This window comes from Ambystoma mexicanum, chromosome 4q, assembly GCF_040938575.1.
Source record: "Ambystoma mexicanum isolate Mex_15411 chromosome 4q, UKY_AmexF1_1, whole genome shotgun sequence".
NCBI classification, from domain to species: Eukaryota; Metazoa; Chordata; class Amphibia; order Caudata; family Ambystomatidae; genus Ambystoma; species Ambystoma mexicanum.
Window position 1 is genome coordinate 1,111,772,402 of NC_090928.1, and position 18,417 is coordinate 1,111,790,818.

The 18,417-nt window shown below is 47.3% G+C and overlaps 1 protein-coding gene across 1 annotated transcript in view; it reads left to right on the forward strand.

Moving 5' to 3' along the window:
* LOC138468220 (inositol-trisphosphate 3-kinase A-like) overlaps positions 1–18,417 on the forward strand; it is a 520,402-nt gene that overhangs the window by 206,278 nt on the left and 295,707 nt on the right. The window lies entirely within an intron of this gene.

Genomic DNA, 18,417 nt, shown 5'->3' on the forward strand with positions numbered 1-18,417 from the left:
AAAACAAACTGTAACACTCCGCAGCTTCCACTAGATGTCGGCATATGCACAGCATGTGAATCTAAGCAGATACAAGCATCAGAAATACGATTACGGTGAGTAATGTATCCCATACATTAGTACCCCAATGGCAACCACACTGGTACAATTGGATATTTAATGCAGTAAAACCGGCTGCATCCCTAGTGAACCACAAATAAATACAGCTGCCACCAGCCTGCTCTGCAACTGTAGGGTGATATAATCGCTCTGGGGCGAAATTGGGGTGCTTAATAAGCACTCCTGCCTTAGGAGCCATATGGGCTACCATGGGCCACTACATCAAAAAGTGCTGGTGCCATGGGGGCTTCAGTGAAACTCTCTCTGATCACAATAAGGTGAATCAGCCAGGAAATCCAAAGGGGGTGGGGGAGGAAGCAAAACGTTTAGAGATCCTTTAAAATTTGATAACAAAAAATGGAATTCTGTCGTAACACACAGGCCATATGTTTTCAATGATTTTATTTTTTTAAATCACATTCCACTTGGCGTGTTGCATTCATCTCGATTGTACAAAAAAGGTAGCAGACGCCCCTCTCTAGAAAGAACATGGCATGATAACCTGTTCTGTGTTTTTTTCCCCATGTTGAAAGTCCGCAGCCATCGCTTTTAGCTCCCTGTACTTTTCACAAAGGAGGAATATCTATTTGCATATCAGTATTTTTTCCGCCCACAAGGGCAGTCCAGCACCGAAATGCCAGGCAAACCTCCTTTGAAGAAGAGTACCAACAGCAACCCCATACACGTGTTTCAGCTTTGTTGGGCCTCATGAGTGAGGTGGAGCTGTGCCTCTCTGAGCACAGTGAGCAAGGGGTCCACGTCTGGGTTCCCCCAGGTAACTTAGGGTGACCAACCCCCAGTTCCTTACAAAAATACCAGAAATGTAGCAGGCGCCCCTCTCTATAAAGAACTTGGCATGATAAGCTGCTCTGTGGTTTTTTCCCACTTTGAGAGTCTGCAGCCATCGCTTTTAGCTCACTGTACTTTTCACAAAGGAGGAACAAAGAATGATATGCAAATGGGTATTCCTCCTTTGTGAAAAGTACAGTGAGCTAAAAGCGATGGCTGCAGACTCTCAAAGTGGGAAAAAACACAGCACAGGTTATGCCGTGTTCTTTCTAGAGCGGGGCGCCTGCTGCCTTTCTTGTATTTTCATCCCAATTCTAGACCACACAAAGTGCCAAGTGAGTGAGTAATGGGCCCAGAACTTTTCTAATTAGGAGGCCTCTATATAAAGGCGGGGGTCCCAAAAAAAGAGAGCTTTGTGGAAGACTATTGGAGGGTTGGACAATAGATGTGCAAGTTGGCAGACTGGTACTTCGGAGATTAAGAAAATGGGAAATAGAAATGAGTGGGGGGATCAGATTATGCCAGAATAGCCCATAATGCTACTGGGTTCGACATGTGAAATGTCCAGTGGAAGGGCCTGTGATAAAAATGGAGCAGGTTCTACAACAAGGACACCAGCTGGCTCAGGCTCTTTTAATACGAGGCAGAAGGACCATATATGATTGAAGGGAGTAATTGACAGGTCATTGGGCCAATCACAGAGAAGCTTTGATGGAAATGAAGCTTTCTGACAACAATTGTCTCTTCTTTGTTTTTTGTTTTTCGGTTGCCAGGAGACAGAGGAGGGGGATTTGAAGAGCGACGGTTTGAACTGGGCTTATTGATATAGACGAGAAGCTGAGGGGAGTTGTGCCGTTGCACAGAGTTAACTACAAGTTGTTGAAATTAATATTATACGCGATCGTTTGAAATCGCTATTCAGTTCTTTCATTGTAAGGGCGAGAAAAGCTGAAGAGAGGGAGAGTCCGCGCAAAACTGAACAGCTGATCTGCCGAGGAGAGTAGCTGAGGGCGGAGCTCGTACAGGCTGAGGCCGCGCTGGGCCGAGCAGCTGATCATCCATTGAGAAGCCCGAGGGGAGGAGTTTCTGTCATCGGAGGCCGTGGAGTCGAACAGCTGATCCCCCACCGGGAACGCCGAAGGAAGGAGGTGCTGTCATCGAGAGCCGCGAAGTCGAGCAGCTGATACACCGCCGAGAGCGCCGAGGGGAGGAGTTTCGGTCAGCGGAGGCCGCGCTGAGGCGAAGCGCTGAAGGCGAGAAGAGACGTGAGGGACAGAGTTGAGGCCGGGCGGAGCCACACAGAAGCAAACAGCTGTCACCGGTAAGAGAGAGAATAGGGGTATATTTTAGGCTGCCACGAGCCGAAACTTAGTGGAGCAGCTAACTCGAATTGACGAGTCGAGTCGCTATATAAATGAACACTGGGGAAGCATTGATACCAGATGAGACGAAGGTACAGGATGGGGAGTGAATATAAAATAGAATAAGAAGAACAAAGGTAACAATCTACCTCACGTGTAATCCCCGAAAATGTTGATACAGATGGGAGTATATCTGAGGATCTGGGCTATATTCTCTTAAAGACTTTAAGGGATAAAGAGAGACTTGTTCATTTAAATACAATAGTGAACTCATGAAAGACTAAAGACTATGTTTTCACTAGCCGCTAAAGACAGACACCCTTATTTCAAGTAAGAGAAGGAGCAATTTACAAAGACTGTAAGATACCATGGAAAAGAAGTGAAACTGAACATATGATAGGAGAAAGAAACAAACAGTATTATAGTCTTTAAAGAAAGGAAGAAACGAAGATTAACAAAGACTTACCTGAAGTGTTCTGACCCGCTTAGCTAGAAGACTTCTGTCCTCACAAGAAGATACATCAAGAGACCACCTGTATCCTTTTTTTTTGTTTCTGAAAGAAAACACAGAAAAAATTAGAAAAGTTATAAGTTGATAATAAAAGTCACCTTGGGAACAAGTTAATATTCAATCTCCATCTAACTGTGTTTATTTACAACTATTGTGCACAAACCTCACAGGGACATGTTGGGCTGTTGGAGAACACCAGGTTTATAAGTGTATGTAGGGGAAGGGAGGAGATCAACTGTACACGAGACGGGACCAGGATACATTGGGGCATCCCATATATGTCAACATGTATAATGGGTTTATAACAAGAAATCTAGGACTACAAATACCAGAATCCTAAATTAAAACCAGGGCTGGACTATCATCTCCTGAATGGAAGGGGGCATGTATGACATTCAGTTCATTTGTAGACAGGACTGACGTTACATCGGCAGGCTTTTTTTTTCTCCAGTTATTTGGCAAACATTTTTGGACGAACAAACGAATTGAAAAATATGGGCGGGTAAGGGGACATAAGAGGTAGGGTGTGAGGAATAGGAACTAGAGAATAGGAAAGTGGTGTTTGGGGGGAAGCCCCCCCACATTTTTTTGGGCCAGAATATTCAGCAAAAAAATCGGTGAACAAAAAACCGGCGATCTAAGAACATAGAACCCTTTGGGGTGTGCCTCTCTGCCACCAGAAGTGCTGTTGTGTTCAGATGGGAGCCCCCCTGAATCCAAAATCCCGTCCCACTTGACTGACGCCTTTCGTTGCATCACCCCATCCCTGCCTCGCTTCTGGGTCCTCCATTCTCTTCTCGTTTCCATCGGCCTTGGGGTGCCATCGATGCCGCATAAGCCATCGACCTAACCTTTCTCGGCGAGGGGCGGAAAAAGCCCATCAAATGCCATCCCTTCATAGCGCATGTTCACGTGTTTGTTTTAGCCGGAAGGAAGTGCTTTATAAACATTTTCCATTTATTTTCTTTTGTCTCGGACACAGACTGACAAAGGTCTGTAAATGTCGAGGTCCAGCTAAAGAAAACTATGTACTTATTTATAACCTTCCATCGCTGGGCTTTATTTATTCCCATCACAGGGGCATAAGGTAGGCGACCCTTTATGGTAGCAAACAGTAGATTATCTTTGCAAGGTTAGAATACTCAATTTTAACTTGTATATAAAGTGTGCGCGCAGAGGAAGTTCAGCACTGATGCGCTCTTAAGTAACCATTGCGGTGAATGTTGTGGCGACGGTGTGGCAGCGGTCTTAAGTAACCATTGCTGTGAATGGTGTGGCGGCGATCTTAAGTAACCATTGCTGTGAATGGTGTGGACCATTGCTGTGAATGGTGTGGCGGCGGTCTTAAGTAACCATTGCAGTGAATGGTGTGGCGGTGGTCTTAATTAACCATTGCTGTGAATGGTGTGGCAGTGGTCTTAAGTAACCATTCCTGTGAATGGTGTGGCAGTGGTCTGAAGTAACCATTGCTGTGAATGGTGTGGACCATTGCTGTGAATGGTGTGGCAGCGATCTTAAGTAGAAAGCAAAAAGAGTGGGCACCACTATACGATATTCACATTTCTCAAATAATTGTTTCTTTGTAGAAGTTTCGTTGCTCTGAAGATTCCTTGTTGTCAAATTATAAAAAGGAGATTCCTTGTTGTCAAATTATGAAAAGGAGCTGGCTGTGACGAATAAGGAGACACCCTAATTCAAAAATACACAAGAAGCCAAAGACCAAGTCGGATGCAAGGTCACACAGCCGCTCTCTTAGAAGACCCAATCAGGGAATGTAAGTTATGTAGACTCTAAAAAGCTTGATAGACTCCAAAGTAAAATTGTTTACATATTAAAAAAATAATGATAATAATGAAAGTTCAGTGGTATTTCATAAAGATTTTTATCAATCACTGGTTTTGTGAAAAAAATACGTCTCTTGGTATGAGGCGTCACTAATATCTTCTTAGTGAGGAAGAAAAAAGCCAATAGCATTTTATGTCAGACCAAAACAATCTTTTGCCAATGCATTTCGGATTTACAAATCCTTCGTCAGGGCAAGTCTGTAGTTAACATGTATATTTAGATAACATCCAAATGAAAGTGTATCACAATGCACATTCACAAAAAAATATAAATAACATACCAATAATTGTAGTGGTAGAAAGATCGGTTGATACATAAAAGAAAAAATAGAAAAAGAGAAAGAATGAGCAATAAGAAGTCTGTAAGTAATGAGGTTAGCGATGACAAGAAATGCAGAACGCGTTTACCTGAGAAAATGGCAGAATGCTTGCATGGACAGTGGCTTGGAGAACCAGAACCATGTGGTGGGCAGAAAGCTGCCCGGACAAAATCAGTGCCAAGGCGCAGATAAGCTGAAATGTAAGAGAGACATTGTAAGGAACCCGGGTGGGATCCGTGTAAGCAGTACGTGTCATAACATCAGGGGAGCTTACCATGAGACCAGCGAGGAGTTGGACTGTTCCTCTCGCTTGCCGGCGTGTAACTGCGTTGTTCGCATCGGAGTGTTGCCCAGACAACGCTCCTTTAATAAACCACGTGATCGCGGCCTAGCGAGGCGCGAGCTCTGGGACAAATGACAGCAAATAGGTTTCTAAGTGATTATTTAGAGCTATAAACTAATTATACGCCTTAATTGGAATATGTCAAGAATTGTGGAAACAAAAAAATGTAAAAACAAGGAAACTGAAAGCATAGAGATAAAAGAAATACTCCAATGCAAGACAAAGTAACAGGGGTGGAACTAGTGAAAGAAGATAAGAGAGTCATAAAAGAGAAATAGCAAATACAAAAGAGCCCTAAAGAATACTGGGCTAATAAAAGAAAGTTGCAAAGTAAATACATAGTAATAACATCTATATCAACATTATTATATATATATATATATATATATATTTCTGAGGCTTGTGGAATCTGCTTAGATCACATGCTGTGCATAGGCCGACATCTAGTGGAAGCTGCGGAGTATTACAGTTTGTTTTTCGAAACTCGAAAATGGGCGTCGACACAGGCGTGCCAGTAATACTATCCCTAGTGTGACGTCCACTGTACCCAAGATCCCTCACGCGTCTGGGATCCTCAGATTGTTTTTTTCCGCCATACTGGTCGGAAGCATCTTGCGGAGTCCCCTGGCCTTAGCCATACTTTTGTTAATTATTGAAGTTTAAAATTATTTGACATCCTTCCTCGACACTCGACGACGGCTGGAGAAGACATCGACCGTCGGCTGCTGCACGACGGATCTGGGCCTCGGAAGGCCGCTGGCCTCGGCCCGGGCCTAGTAGGCCGCTGGCCTCGGCCCTGCAAGTAGGGAGAGTGGGGGGTGGTACATACTCTTCACTCTTGGTATATAGGTACACCTTATATATTTCCTACACTTACCAGCCCGCTGCCTCAAGGTGCGTATGGAGGGTACCCCTTTCCAATTCTGCCCCAAGTGCAACCGCAAATACCCTTGGGTCGACAGGCACGCCACGTGCAATCTCTGCTTGCCGAGGGACCACCCCGAAGCGAACTGCAGAGCGTGTAGTAGGTTTAAGCCTAAGACACTTAAGGACCGTTCGACAAAGCGTTGGGCCCACCACGCCAGGCAGGCGGCCATGGCAGCGGAGGGCGCCTTCAGCGATGGCAGCGACGCCGTACTTTCGGACGGCGAGGGCATTACGGCATCGAAAGACTGCCGAGCGCAGGTCCCCGACCTCGGAAGGTTGTCCGGCAGGGCGGCTATGGGGAAGACCCCCGGCGACGCAAGCGCTACACACCCTACACACACTAAGCACACTAAGTCCAACCGAACCTCGACGACGTCGACTTCTCGGAAAGAGGCACAGATAGAACGGTCCGACTCGGTGTCCTCTGGGCGCTCTCGATCGAGATCGCCTCATGACGCAAGGCAATCATCCACTCTTGCCAAGAGTGCCTCGCTCCCTAGATTAACGGAAGTTCGATCGTCGGAAGACGAAGACGACTTCCACCCCCAGGCCGCGCTTCAGGAGACCGAGGCCGCAGTTAACACCAGCGAGGCCCCACGCTCGAAACAAGATACCTCTCCCGACCCTCGACGCCAGGCGTCGAAAGTCTCTGGGGCCTCCAAGGGGCAGGGAAAACATTTTTCCACGCACGGGGAGGGGGGGAAACAGCGGAAAGCACAGCCTTCCACTCCTGTAAGACCATCCTTCCACCCTAAGCAGACAGACAAACATAAATCTACTGGGATATCAACATCCAGCAAGGGTACCCTTGATAAGTCCTCTAAGTTGCCTACTAAAGTCATACCCTGTTCCAAAGAATGGTCCAGTGAAGACATAGACAGGGTCATGTCAAGGATGTCTTCCTTAGCTGATTTTTATGACAAAAACCCAGAACATTTCCTTTCGTATGACCCTCAAGGGGCCACACCCTCAGGCTCCTCTGATCCTATCCCCCTAAGTAAAAAGGCCCGGTTCGAAAGACCTGAACCCTTCGAGGTGCAGCCTTACTCTACTCCATACTCTACTCCACACCCCAGATACCAAGGACAGCCTTTCCCTGAAGGGGACCAGGAGTTTACAATTATGGAGGAACAAACCGGGACTGAATACTATGCGGATGATGAGGACCTGGAGGAGGTAGAAGATGAGCAGGAAATTTACAGAGTAGATTCCCCGGTAGAGAGCGAAGCCCCAGTTACCGACTCGCCAGTTGATAACCAGCCCCTCCTTAATGAAGTTCTCGCTCGCGCAGCAGAACATTTTCACATCGACACCCACGGTGTACAGGAGGAAAGGGACTTCGCAGAAGAGTTGGTGGGAGAGAGGAGGCCGGTCGCTCAGACCATCCCTATCCTTAAATCCATCCAACATAGAATAGATCCATCCCTGGTGAATCCTAATCTCACCAGAGCCGTCAACCCCAGAGTCGAAAAACTTTTTCGGGCAGCCCAGTCTGACCCTCTTTATATAAGAGGACATCTTAAACCAGACTCCCTAGTGGTTACCAACACTCGGAAGAGGGCGGGGACACCCTTATCGTCGTCAGAAGCTCCTCCCGACAAGGAGAGCAAAAGACTGTACGGGTTTGGCAGGAAGGTAGTCTCAACATCCGCCTACCAAGCAAGGATTGCAAATTCCACCACCCTGTTGGCAAGTTACAACTGCCATCAATGGGAAGAGGTCGCGGCGCTCATAGCCTCTGCTCCTGAACCGTTAAAGGGCCAGTTGGCTCGGATCTCGGCAGAAGGGAGAGCCGTGTCTGGTTGCATATTAAAAGCAACTTTCGACGCCGCGGACAACGCAGGAAGATTGATAGCAGAAGGTACTGTTATCAAGAGACATGCGTGGTTACGGCAGTCGGGGTTCAAAACAGAAACCCAGGCTTCATTAATAGACAAGCCGGTGGAACCCGATCTATTGTTTGGGAAAGCGGTCGAAGACGCACTTAAGAATGCCAAGGACGAGTACGAGACTCTCAAATCCCTTGGCCAGCTTACCAACAAACCCCCTAACCAGAGGGGGAACAGTAATTTTCGTCGCCCACGCGGCCAAAATTCACAAAGAGGCAACTATGCCCAAGGACAGGGTACACAATGGAACAACAACCAGCAGTCTACCCAAAGTTACGGCAAGGGTAACAAGAGAGGTCGTGGAAGAGGCAGAGGCAGCCCCAACAAGGGAGGTGGCACGCCTCCACCAAAGCAGCGACACTCAGTTCAGGGTCCCTTCTCACGCAACCCCAGTAGGGGGACGCATTTCCAACTTCACCCAGGCTTGGGAAGGGATCACCTCAGACAGATGGGTGCTGTCAACAGTGTCCACAGGATATTGTATAGAATTACTGCAGCGTCCCCGGAACCACCCTCCACGACAAAGAATACACTCCTTAGAACATCAGAAAATCCTTCTCGAGGAGATCGCCATTCTGCTACAAAAGGACGCGATAGAACTCGTCCCAGGACACCAGGTAAACAAGGGTATCTATTCAACTTACTTCCTTGTGCCAAAGAAAGATTTGACAATGCGCCCAGTATTGGACTTACGGCCTGCCAACAAGTATGTCAAGCCCCAAAAATTCCGTATGACCACGCTACAAGAGGTAATCCCCCTCCTAAAAAAGGGGGATTACATGGCAACCTTGGATATGAAAGATGCTTATTTTCATATTTCCATGCTCCCAGCGCACAGAAAATACTTGCGCTTCAAGGTGGACAGTCGCCACTACCAATTCAAGTTACTGCCCTTCGGGATAGCTTCAGCACCAAGGGTATTCACCAAGGTACTGGCGGTGGCAGCTGCACACCTACGCAGGGAGGCAATCCCAGTGTACCCTTATCTGGACGACTGGCTCATAACGGGGGAAACCCCAGGAATTTGCAGGTCAAACATTCAGAGGACTATCGACCTCCTCCACGAATTAGGCTTCTCTATCAACGAGAAGAAGTCAAGTCTGGTGCCAAGCACCTCAAAACAGTTCCTAGGAGCAATCCTAGATACTGAAAAAGGGTTGACCTTCCCTTCGGAAGAGAGAATTCGGAATATACTACTGCAAATTCCACATTATCAGTCAGGTCAACAAATAACGGTACGCAAAGCAATGCGGTTACTGGGCATGATGGCGTCATGCATTTACCTGGTCCCCCACGCGCGTCTGCGCATGCGTCCCATGCAGGAATGGTTGGCGAAACAGTGGTCTCAGGCAAGTGGTCAGTGGGACGATCTAGTGGTCGTTTTGCCAACACTCGTACAAAGCTTACACTGGTGGACAAGAGAGAATCTCGCAAGGGGAAAACCCTTTTACGATCCCGAAGTACAGGCAGTGGTGACTACAGATGCATGCCTGACTGGGTGGGGAGCTCACCATCTCCACCACACAGCCCAGGGTCTCTGGTCTCACTCAGTATCCAAGAACCACATCAACCTGCTAGAGCTTCTGGCAGTATTCCGAGCGCTTCGGGCGTTCGAGCCCCATCTGCGAAACTTGTCGGTGCAAATCCGGACGGACAGCACGACAGCCATGTTCTATCTGAACAAACAAGGAGGGACTCGTTCGCCAAATCTGTCCAAGCTTGCCCAGAAAATCTGGATATGGGCACTCAGACGGAACATCTTCCTGTCATCACAACATGTTCCAGGGGAGCTCAATTCCCTAGCGGATGCCCTAAGCAGAGACTCCCTCCCAGAGGAACACGAATGGGTCCTTCACAGAGATATCGTAGAATATCTCTTCTCTCAGTGGGGTTTCCCCACTATAGACCTATTCGCCACAAGCGAAAACAAACAATGCCCAGGATTTGCATCCAGGTTCCCCCAGCCAGACTCCCAAGGGAACGCCCTGTGGATGAACTGGTCAGGGATGTTTGCGTACGCTTTTCCACCAACTCCTCTCATCAGGAAAGTGGTGTACAAGATGAACAAGGAATCAATGACGCTCATCCTAGTTGCTCCCATGTGGGCGAGACAACCATGGTTTCCACACCTACGCAGGATGGCGGTGTGCGAGCCCATCAAACTCCCAGCCTGGTACAACCTACTGTCCCAGCAACAAGGTCAAACAGTGCACCAGGAACCCAACTCAATGAACCTGGCAGCATGGCTCCTGAGGTCATAGAGTTTGGGCATCTCAATTTACCACAGAGGTGTATGGACATCCTAAAAGAATCCAGGAAACCAAACACAAGGCACTGTTACTTTGACAAGTGGAAGAGATTCGTTATTTGGTGCCAGAATAAACAAATCAACCCAGTTGATTGCACTCCTTCCAACGTTGTAACATACATGCTCCACCTGCTGGACGCAGGTTTGGTTTTTAACTCTCTGAAAGTACACCTGGCAGCCCTCTCGGCTTACACCACATCCCATAACAAAGTATCGTGGTGGAAAGTACCAGTAGTTAAAGCCTTCATGGAAGGAGTAAAGAGACTTCACCCTCCTATTTCGAACCCACCGCCAGGATGGGACCTCAATGTGGTGCTAGCTAAGCTCATGGGCCCCCCTTTCGAACCCATGCATAAAAGTAGTCTCAAACACCTGACTTATAAAACGGCCTTCTTAGTAGCCATTACCTCTATAAGAAGGGTCAGTGAAATTCAGGCTCTGTCAGTGCAGGATCCTTTCTTTACTATCCACAAAGACAAACTGGTTTTACGCACACACCCTAGGTTCTCACCTAAATTTATATCTAAATTCCATGTAAACCAGTCCATCGAGCTTCCGGCTTTCTTCCAAAACCCGCAAAGCTCGGCTGAGGTGAAACTACACACCCTTGATGTGCGTAGGGCGGTCCTCTACTATGTAAATAAAACCAGACCGCTAAGGAAAACAGATCAACTGTTTGTCTCCGTAGCTACAGGCAGAGAGGGGGATCGCGTCTCTAAAGGCGCGATCTCGAAGTGGATTATCAACTGTATACAGCTGTGTTACTCTCTTTCTGAAAAAACTCTGCCTTTTACGCCAAGGGCCCATTCTACTAGAGGCATTGGGGCCACTCTGGCTTTCATTGCAAATGTTCCCCTCGACACCATTTGCAAAGCAGCTACTTGGAGCTCTATTCACACTTTTACTCAGCATTACTGCATTGACACTCATTCCAAGACAGATACACAAGTGGGACAAGCAGTTCTAAGACACCTGTTTGCTCATGACCCTTCTCACATCCCACCTCCTTCTTCGGGTACTGCTCGCTAATCTATGCACAGCATGTGATCTAAGCAGATTCCACAAGCCTCAGAAGGGATACATTACTCACCGTAATCGTATTTCTGATGCTTGTATCTGCTTAGATTCACATGCGACCCACCCTTCCTCCCCTCCGAGAGAAGGCGCATGATTGCTTGTAGTCTTACCTTTCTGTCTATCTGCTTGGATTATCTGTACTCACGCTACTCCTCATGCTTCCTCATGTCAGAAAAAATACAATCTGAGGATCCCAGACGCGTGAGGGATCTTGGGTACAGTGGACGTCACACTAGGGATAGTATTACTGGCACGCCTGTGTCGACGCCCATTTTCGAGTTTCGAAAAACAAACTGTAATACTCCGCAGCTTCCACTAGATGTCGGCCTATGCACAGCATGTGAATCTAAGCAGATACAAGCATCAGAAATACGATTACGGTGAGTAATGTATCCCATATGACCACACTGGATCATGTCATCAAACGGCAGCATCTGAGGCTATTTTATGTAGTCATAGGATAAATCATAGTGAAATCAGATGCATGAGTCATGCTGCAAGTACCAACCCACTGTAATGGTGTCGTCGCCAGACGGCACCTTGGGTCCCAGACCGAAGTCCAGGAAACACAGCGGGGTGGTCTAAGTCCATAACACATAAGATATATCACAGTAAATAGTTGCTAGAAATTATACCTTGAAGGCAAAGAGATTACAAAATTAAAGAAAACAGTGATAATTAATCTCCTCGTTATTCCCATTGGGAACCAGACTCCCAAGTTTGTCAATCCAGAATGACTCCCTGTGATTCAACCGCTGGTTAAGGTCTTCATGTGGGTTGTTTCTTGTGAGTACCTCTAAAACCACAAATCTAATCTGAGTCAAATTATGTCCATTCTCCAACCAGTGCCGTGCTACGGCAGAGTTGGTGTTCGCATTACGAATACATGAACGATACTCATTCCACCTTGTTTTGGCCATTCTTGTGGATTGGCCCACATAAAATTTTCCACACGGGCATTTAATGCCATAAATTATGTTGGTGCTGTCACAGGTTCCATAGTTTTTGAGCAAAATCGTTTTCCCTGTTCTGGGATGGTTAATGGAATCTCCCTTGATAACTAAGTTGCAGTTAGTACAGTTCAGACAGGGGTATGTACCCGTCCGTTGGGTTATCGGTTCCTTAAGGGGTGGTCTTGTGTGTACAAGTTCATCTCTCAGATTCCTGCTACGTTGGTAAGCAAACACCGGTAATTCTGTGAATAAATTTTGTACTCTGATGTCATTTTTAAAGATCCCCCAGTGCTTACTGATGGTCCTTTTAATTCTGTTGCTCTGGATAGAAAATTTTGATACAAAGACAGGTGTTCTAAGTTCTCTCTTTTTTATAGGATTTTGGGTAGATAACAAGGTCTCTCGTGTCAGGCTGTTGACCCTAGCTGATGCTGTGTCCAATTCTGCTTGTTTATAGCCCCGGGCTAAAAACTTCTCTTTCATAATCTGTTGTTGGGCTAAACAATCATTGGGGTCGCTGACAATCTTCTTAACCCTTAGGAGTTGACTATATGGGAGATTTTTGAGTAAACTGGGCTGGTGAAAACTCAGACGATGTAGAAGGTTGTTGCGATCAGTAGGTTTACGGAAGATTGAAGTGCTGTAACACGTGGTCTCTTTTTTGATGGAAACATCCAAGAAGGTGATAGTGTCATAAGAAATTTCTCTCGTGAACTGGATCCGTTTATCTATGTTGTTTAGATATACAAAGAAAGTATCGAAGGATATCCTTGTGCCTCTCCACACTCCAAAAATATTGTCAATGTACCGTGTCCAAAGGTGAATGTCATTCTTCCAACGTTGGTTATTAAGCACATTATCGATCTCAAACTTATACATAAAGCTGTTGGCATATGAGGGTGCCATTGTCGCTCCCATAGATCTTAAGTAACCATTGCTGTGAATGGTGTGGCGTTTGGTGAATTTTTAATTGGAGGTGCATACATGTTTACCCTGAATATGCGGGAGCGACCGAGCATAGCGAGGGAGCCCGAACCAAGCAATGTTAGTCGGGGTGCTTCTCGCCGACCCCAAGGATTTCTTTTTTTATTATTGGGTTAAAATCTTGCATTTTAAGCAAACGTTCCACGAAACTTTGGGTGAAAGGCCAGTTTACAATGGCTTTTGTTGGGTAACATGACAATCCAATAAATGCCAGTCCTCCTTGCACAAGAGCATTTTCCAGTTCATGTTCATGATGTCATTGCACACACTATATGCATGTTGTCTCTGCCTTTACATGTCCATAGAAGCTGCACTAATATGTCAGTATCACCATACAGTGGCATAGCGTTATTGCTTTTACCAGTACCAAATGTCTTCCCACAGTAAGAAAATATGCACATACTTTCTGCTTTTCTTATTGTAAGGGCTTTTTTTTACGGACATTAAGGCAAAGCCAATGGGAGTATGTTTTCATGTAGAAATACTGTCCTATAGTGGCAGACCCAGCGTGAACATGTTTTGTTATAGTAACGTTACTGGTATTATGGGAGAGGCAAACATGAATATTTTCTTGTGTGAAAATACTGGCATATCTAGGTGCACCAAAATAGACCTGTGTGAACCTAATCTGTATGAATATGTTTTTACACTTGCAGGGTACTGGCAAATAGTGGGCAATGGCATAGTAAAAATGTGTTGCAAAATGCCCCCGTGCATTGTTGGTGACTTGGCATCTAATGCATTCCTTTCATGACTTACCCTACAAAGCCAATCGAAAACTGTGTGGCTTTTTACCTTATTTATCACAGAAAGTGTACTGTAAAATGCACCATGTTCACCCATCATTTTAAAATGTTTTCTCATGGGATTACCGCCAGGACCTTCCTTGATTGGTTCACGCGCCCTTGCTATGCTCGGTCGCTCCTGCGCATTCAGCTGCGGGCAGAACAAGCCCTCTTCCCTCTGTGGGCTCCCCTTATGGTGTGTCCACTACGTTAGCTCCAGGCCCCACTTGTTACGCACTCTTGGCTGTGCTTCTGTTCATACGCTCACATAAACACATGCACCCAAACATATACTCTCTCATCCGTGCACCCACTTACAAACGCAAATCTTTGCATACACTCACGTAAATATATAGTTTTATTTTCTTACCTGCGGCCCAGCTCCTAATACCAGTCCCCATGGCCTTGCGCTGCGCCTCATGCCGCCTTCTGTAATGAAGGCCCCTATGGCAGAGGGTGCTTCCTGGTACCTTCATGTGTCCAATGGAGCTGGAGTGCTTTTATAGGGATGCCCCTCAGGCCTTGAATGTGCGGGGAGGTGCAAGAACGCCCTCAAACATTCAGGCCTGCAGTACCCCAACGTGCATCCCCAAAGGGCCATGCAAGGCTAAGGAAGCAAATCGCCCAGAGCCTTGAATGGCTCATTGGGAATGTGTGCTGGGGTGCTGGGGTACTACCGAGATGTTGAAGGGAAACAACGCAGGAGGCTGGACATAAACCTGTCCTCGCCTTGTCTTCAGTCATGGCCTCTTTTTAAAGTTGCCTTATTCTTGCACCTGACCTCCAATATTTAGCTGTTACTTCCACTCTTCGACCCTCCCCTTTTCATCTGGCAAACGCTTCCACCTGGCCTCCTTGCATTGTCCCTTCGGCTTGAGTTGATTGCGGCTCGTTCTGCCTTCTTTTCGGCTTTGGCCTCTCGTCATTCGGTTTGTGGTAGTTCTTCATTACCTTTGGCAGTTATTGAGGATGTGCCATGATAAATCTACAGCAGCTTGACCTCAAGATCTTGAGGTTGTAATGGAGATAAACACCAATCTTCTTGGAAGCTGCCTGCACCTGTTGTCGGGTGCTTTGTTGCCTGGTTTCAGCTTGGAATAAGGCTTTCTCAAAGGTTTGTCAAGCACCATTGCAGGTGGAGGTGGCCAATGAGGTCTGTATTGGCGCCCAGGATTTTCGTCTTGATGTCTCACAAGATGGTTTCTGGTAGAGGTTCTAAGGGCAGGTCCAAACGTTGGGGAGCTCTTGTAAGGCCCTGCAAGTAGAACATACTCTTCAAGCCAATCGGCAATGCAAGTGATGAATCTGACGTCAGAGTAGGATGGGCATTGCTTTCTAAAAGCCGGATGAGTTGTAGGTTTGTGTTTTCCATGGCAGAGTTTGTGTATAATTCTGTGCATTGATGCAGCAGCATCTCCTCTCTTAGTCTTTATGGTATGCAGCCTCTGGGCTTTCCTGATTATATTCTCTTACCCCCACCAATTACTGTCTTCTTCAAAGGGGTATTTGCACGATTTGTGGCATGCTCTGGCTTTTTGCGATGGATCAGATCAACTGCGATGAAGTGATGGTCTTCAGGTCATGGGGGAGACTCTGCCATCTGCGAAAGCTGGCCTACGAAGCCCTTCTAGCCAGAGCCATGTGCTTCCCAGTGGTGATCAAGGGCGGGAGTTGCAAAGCCCACCCCACCGTCCCAGTCCCTAACCCTTTCAGTATTAAACCTGGGGGAACCAGAAGTGCATGCGTGTAGTGGTCTTCAGACTGGTTCCCTAAGGCTGGTACCACTGCCAAGGGGCAGTGGTAGGAACCCCTTGGCAGATGGCCAGGAAGTCAGTCGGTCGCGCACAGTGATGGTATACAGCTGAGCGATTGGTCAAAGAATCTCCATAGACTACGGGGCCCCACGTGCCAGCGGGGACGCTGGTGGGAAACCACTCACTGTAAAAATCACCAAGATGGACCAAAGAGAATCAGATATGCTGCCCATACTACGGAACCGCCTATGCCAGGTGGGATCCATGCTGTTGCTTACCAAGAAAGTGGCGAGAGGGAGCCAGTGCTGCAGAACGCTCCGGCAGGTTACAGGGCCCTTCATGCAGCGTCCTGAATATCAAATGGAACTACTGAGGTAGTCTAGTGTGGAGAGGAGCTTGAAGGCGCTAGAATGGTAGAGCAGCTGGAGGAGCGAGATGCTAAGGACCCACCTGGAGCCGAAAGAGGCAGGTCTTCGGACTGTCCCCTAGCCTCGAAGGTGAACCACGGTAGAGTGGAAAACATGCTTCAACCTATCAGGAGAGATATCACCGCTTGGAAATCTAACCAATCCCGGGCTATGAAAGAAAGGCCGCTTCATGGCTCGCACTATAGTATTAATGGAAAGAACATTACAGGGCGGCAGTCACCCAGACCATATGGGACGAGCAGGACGGCAGGCAAACTCCCAAGGAGACTGAACAAGAGTGAGAAGCTATCTTGAGCTGCTAATGCCACCTGGCCTACTTACTGGAGCTACTGATGCTGGGAGGGGCAATGCGACCCATTCTACCAGGTGAGTCGGTCACTATATTCCTAAAGTGAGCAAGGCACTCTACCCTGGATAGATACAAATAGCAAGCTGGGCGCTATCTCCCAGAGAGTCTACGTGGATCAGAGATCCAGATGGTAGCCAGGATCCCAATCCTCTATAGTTGCCCCCCCTTCCTAATCTTTTAGATTATTCCAACAACAACAAAAAGAAGTCCGAACATCAGTTGTCGTTACCAACACTGACCAGAGACTCTGATTCTCTGTAACAAACTAATTCACTGTGGACTTGCGATGCCTATGCCTTAACGCTTTCCATGCTACACTGCACTCGCCCTACCGTCTGGAAGTGGCCCCCTGTATTCTATATGCATTTCGAGAATTACCACCATGACACTGTGGCCACGCAACAGGACAACGAAGCGGCACCCAGAACATCGTGTATATTGATGCGGGCAATCCAAACGTGATGCAGTGCTCTGCCAACACCAAGACCAGGCCATTGGATTCACTCTTCAGGGCATGGTCTGTCTGGGACGCTTCCAAATAAACTCACAGTAACGTAACGAATCGTAAACCAGCCACAGTCTAGCAACAGGGGTCCGCAACCTTTGGCTCGCCCGATGCTTTGGACTACAATTCCCATCAGCCCTATCCATCATAGTCAAAGGTGAGAAGTCATGAGACCGAGATCAAAACCTCTGGAGCAGAAGTAGGGGCACTGGAATTATCTGCAGCTGGCCTGGGGTGCAGTGGAGGTGGAGCTGTAGTAGAGATGGACGCCAGTAACACACAGCCCTCTGTAGCATGGTAAGGTCTTTTTGTTGTTGTTTGTGCTGTGAACGGGTGCACAGTGTTCCAGCACACGTGACACCAGACCAGCGTAGTAAGTTTGAAAATCAAAATGCCTGAGATGTACTTCATGCGATACCATGCCCATAGCGAAGGCTCCTGGGGTGGACTGGGAACCAAAAGAGGCCCTGAAAATAATTTTCAAAGTGGCCCCATATTACACTTTTCTTAGCAAGTTCCCCATTTTCCTATGGAAAAAAAAGAAGGAAATGCCACACAACAGAGGCCTAGAGTGCAGAGGCCTACTGGGAAATCTCCCAAAGAGTTCACTATAGGCCAGTCCACCCCTGTAAGGCTCCACCCTCCTGCCTTGTCCACACCTGCCGAGTGGCCCATACCATGTGGACTGTTCGAAAAACCGCAGCTAGCAAATGAGCCTGTAACTGAGCTTCTACTACACAAAGTTCCCTTGGGAGTAATACTGCACTGGGTGAGACCATTTGTTAGTGCAATGCCCTGGATACCGCAATGCCCTGTATACCACAATGCTTCTTCGGGACCCTTTTTAACTTCAAGGCTTCAAGGAGGATTGCTTGGAAATGGGTTGTGCAGACCACTCCAGTTCCACAGCAATTGCTTGGATTAAGCGGGTCAATCGTGAAAATGTTTGCCTCGCTAGGTCGGTGGTGCCAGCAGCCAGGCAATGGAGGCAACAGCAGTGTGGGTAACTGGCAGAGGCGTGGCTAGGGCTGTCTTGCAAGTGTGGCTTGAAGGTAATGGAGTTGTGCCCACCACAGTGACATTAACATATGTAAAGGCCCTTGCAGTGCTTTTGAGTGGGCATTTATAGATTGTGGGTGGGCCTTGCCCATTCAGGCTCCACCCGGTCTATGCCTATGGTAAGCCATGCGT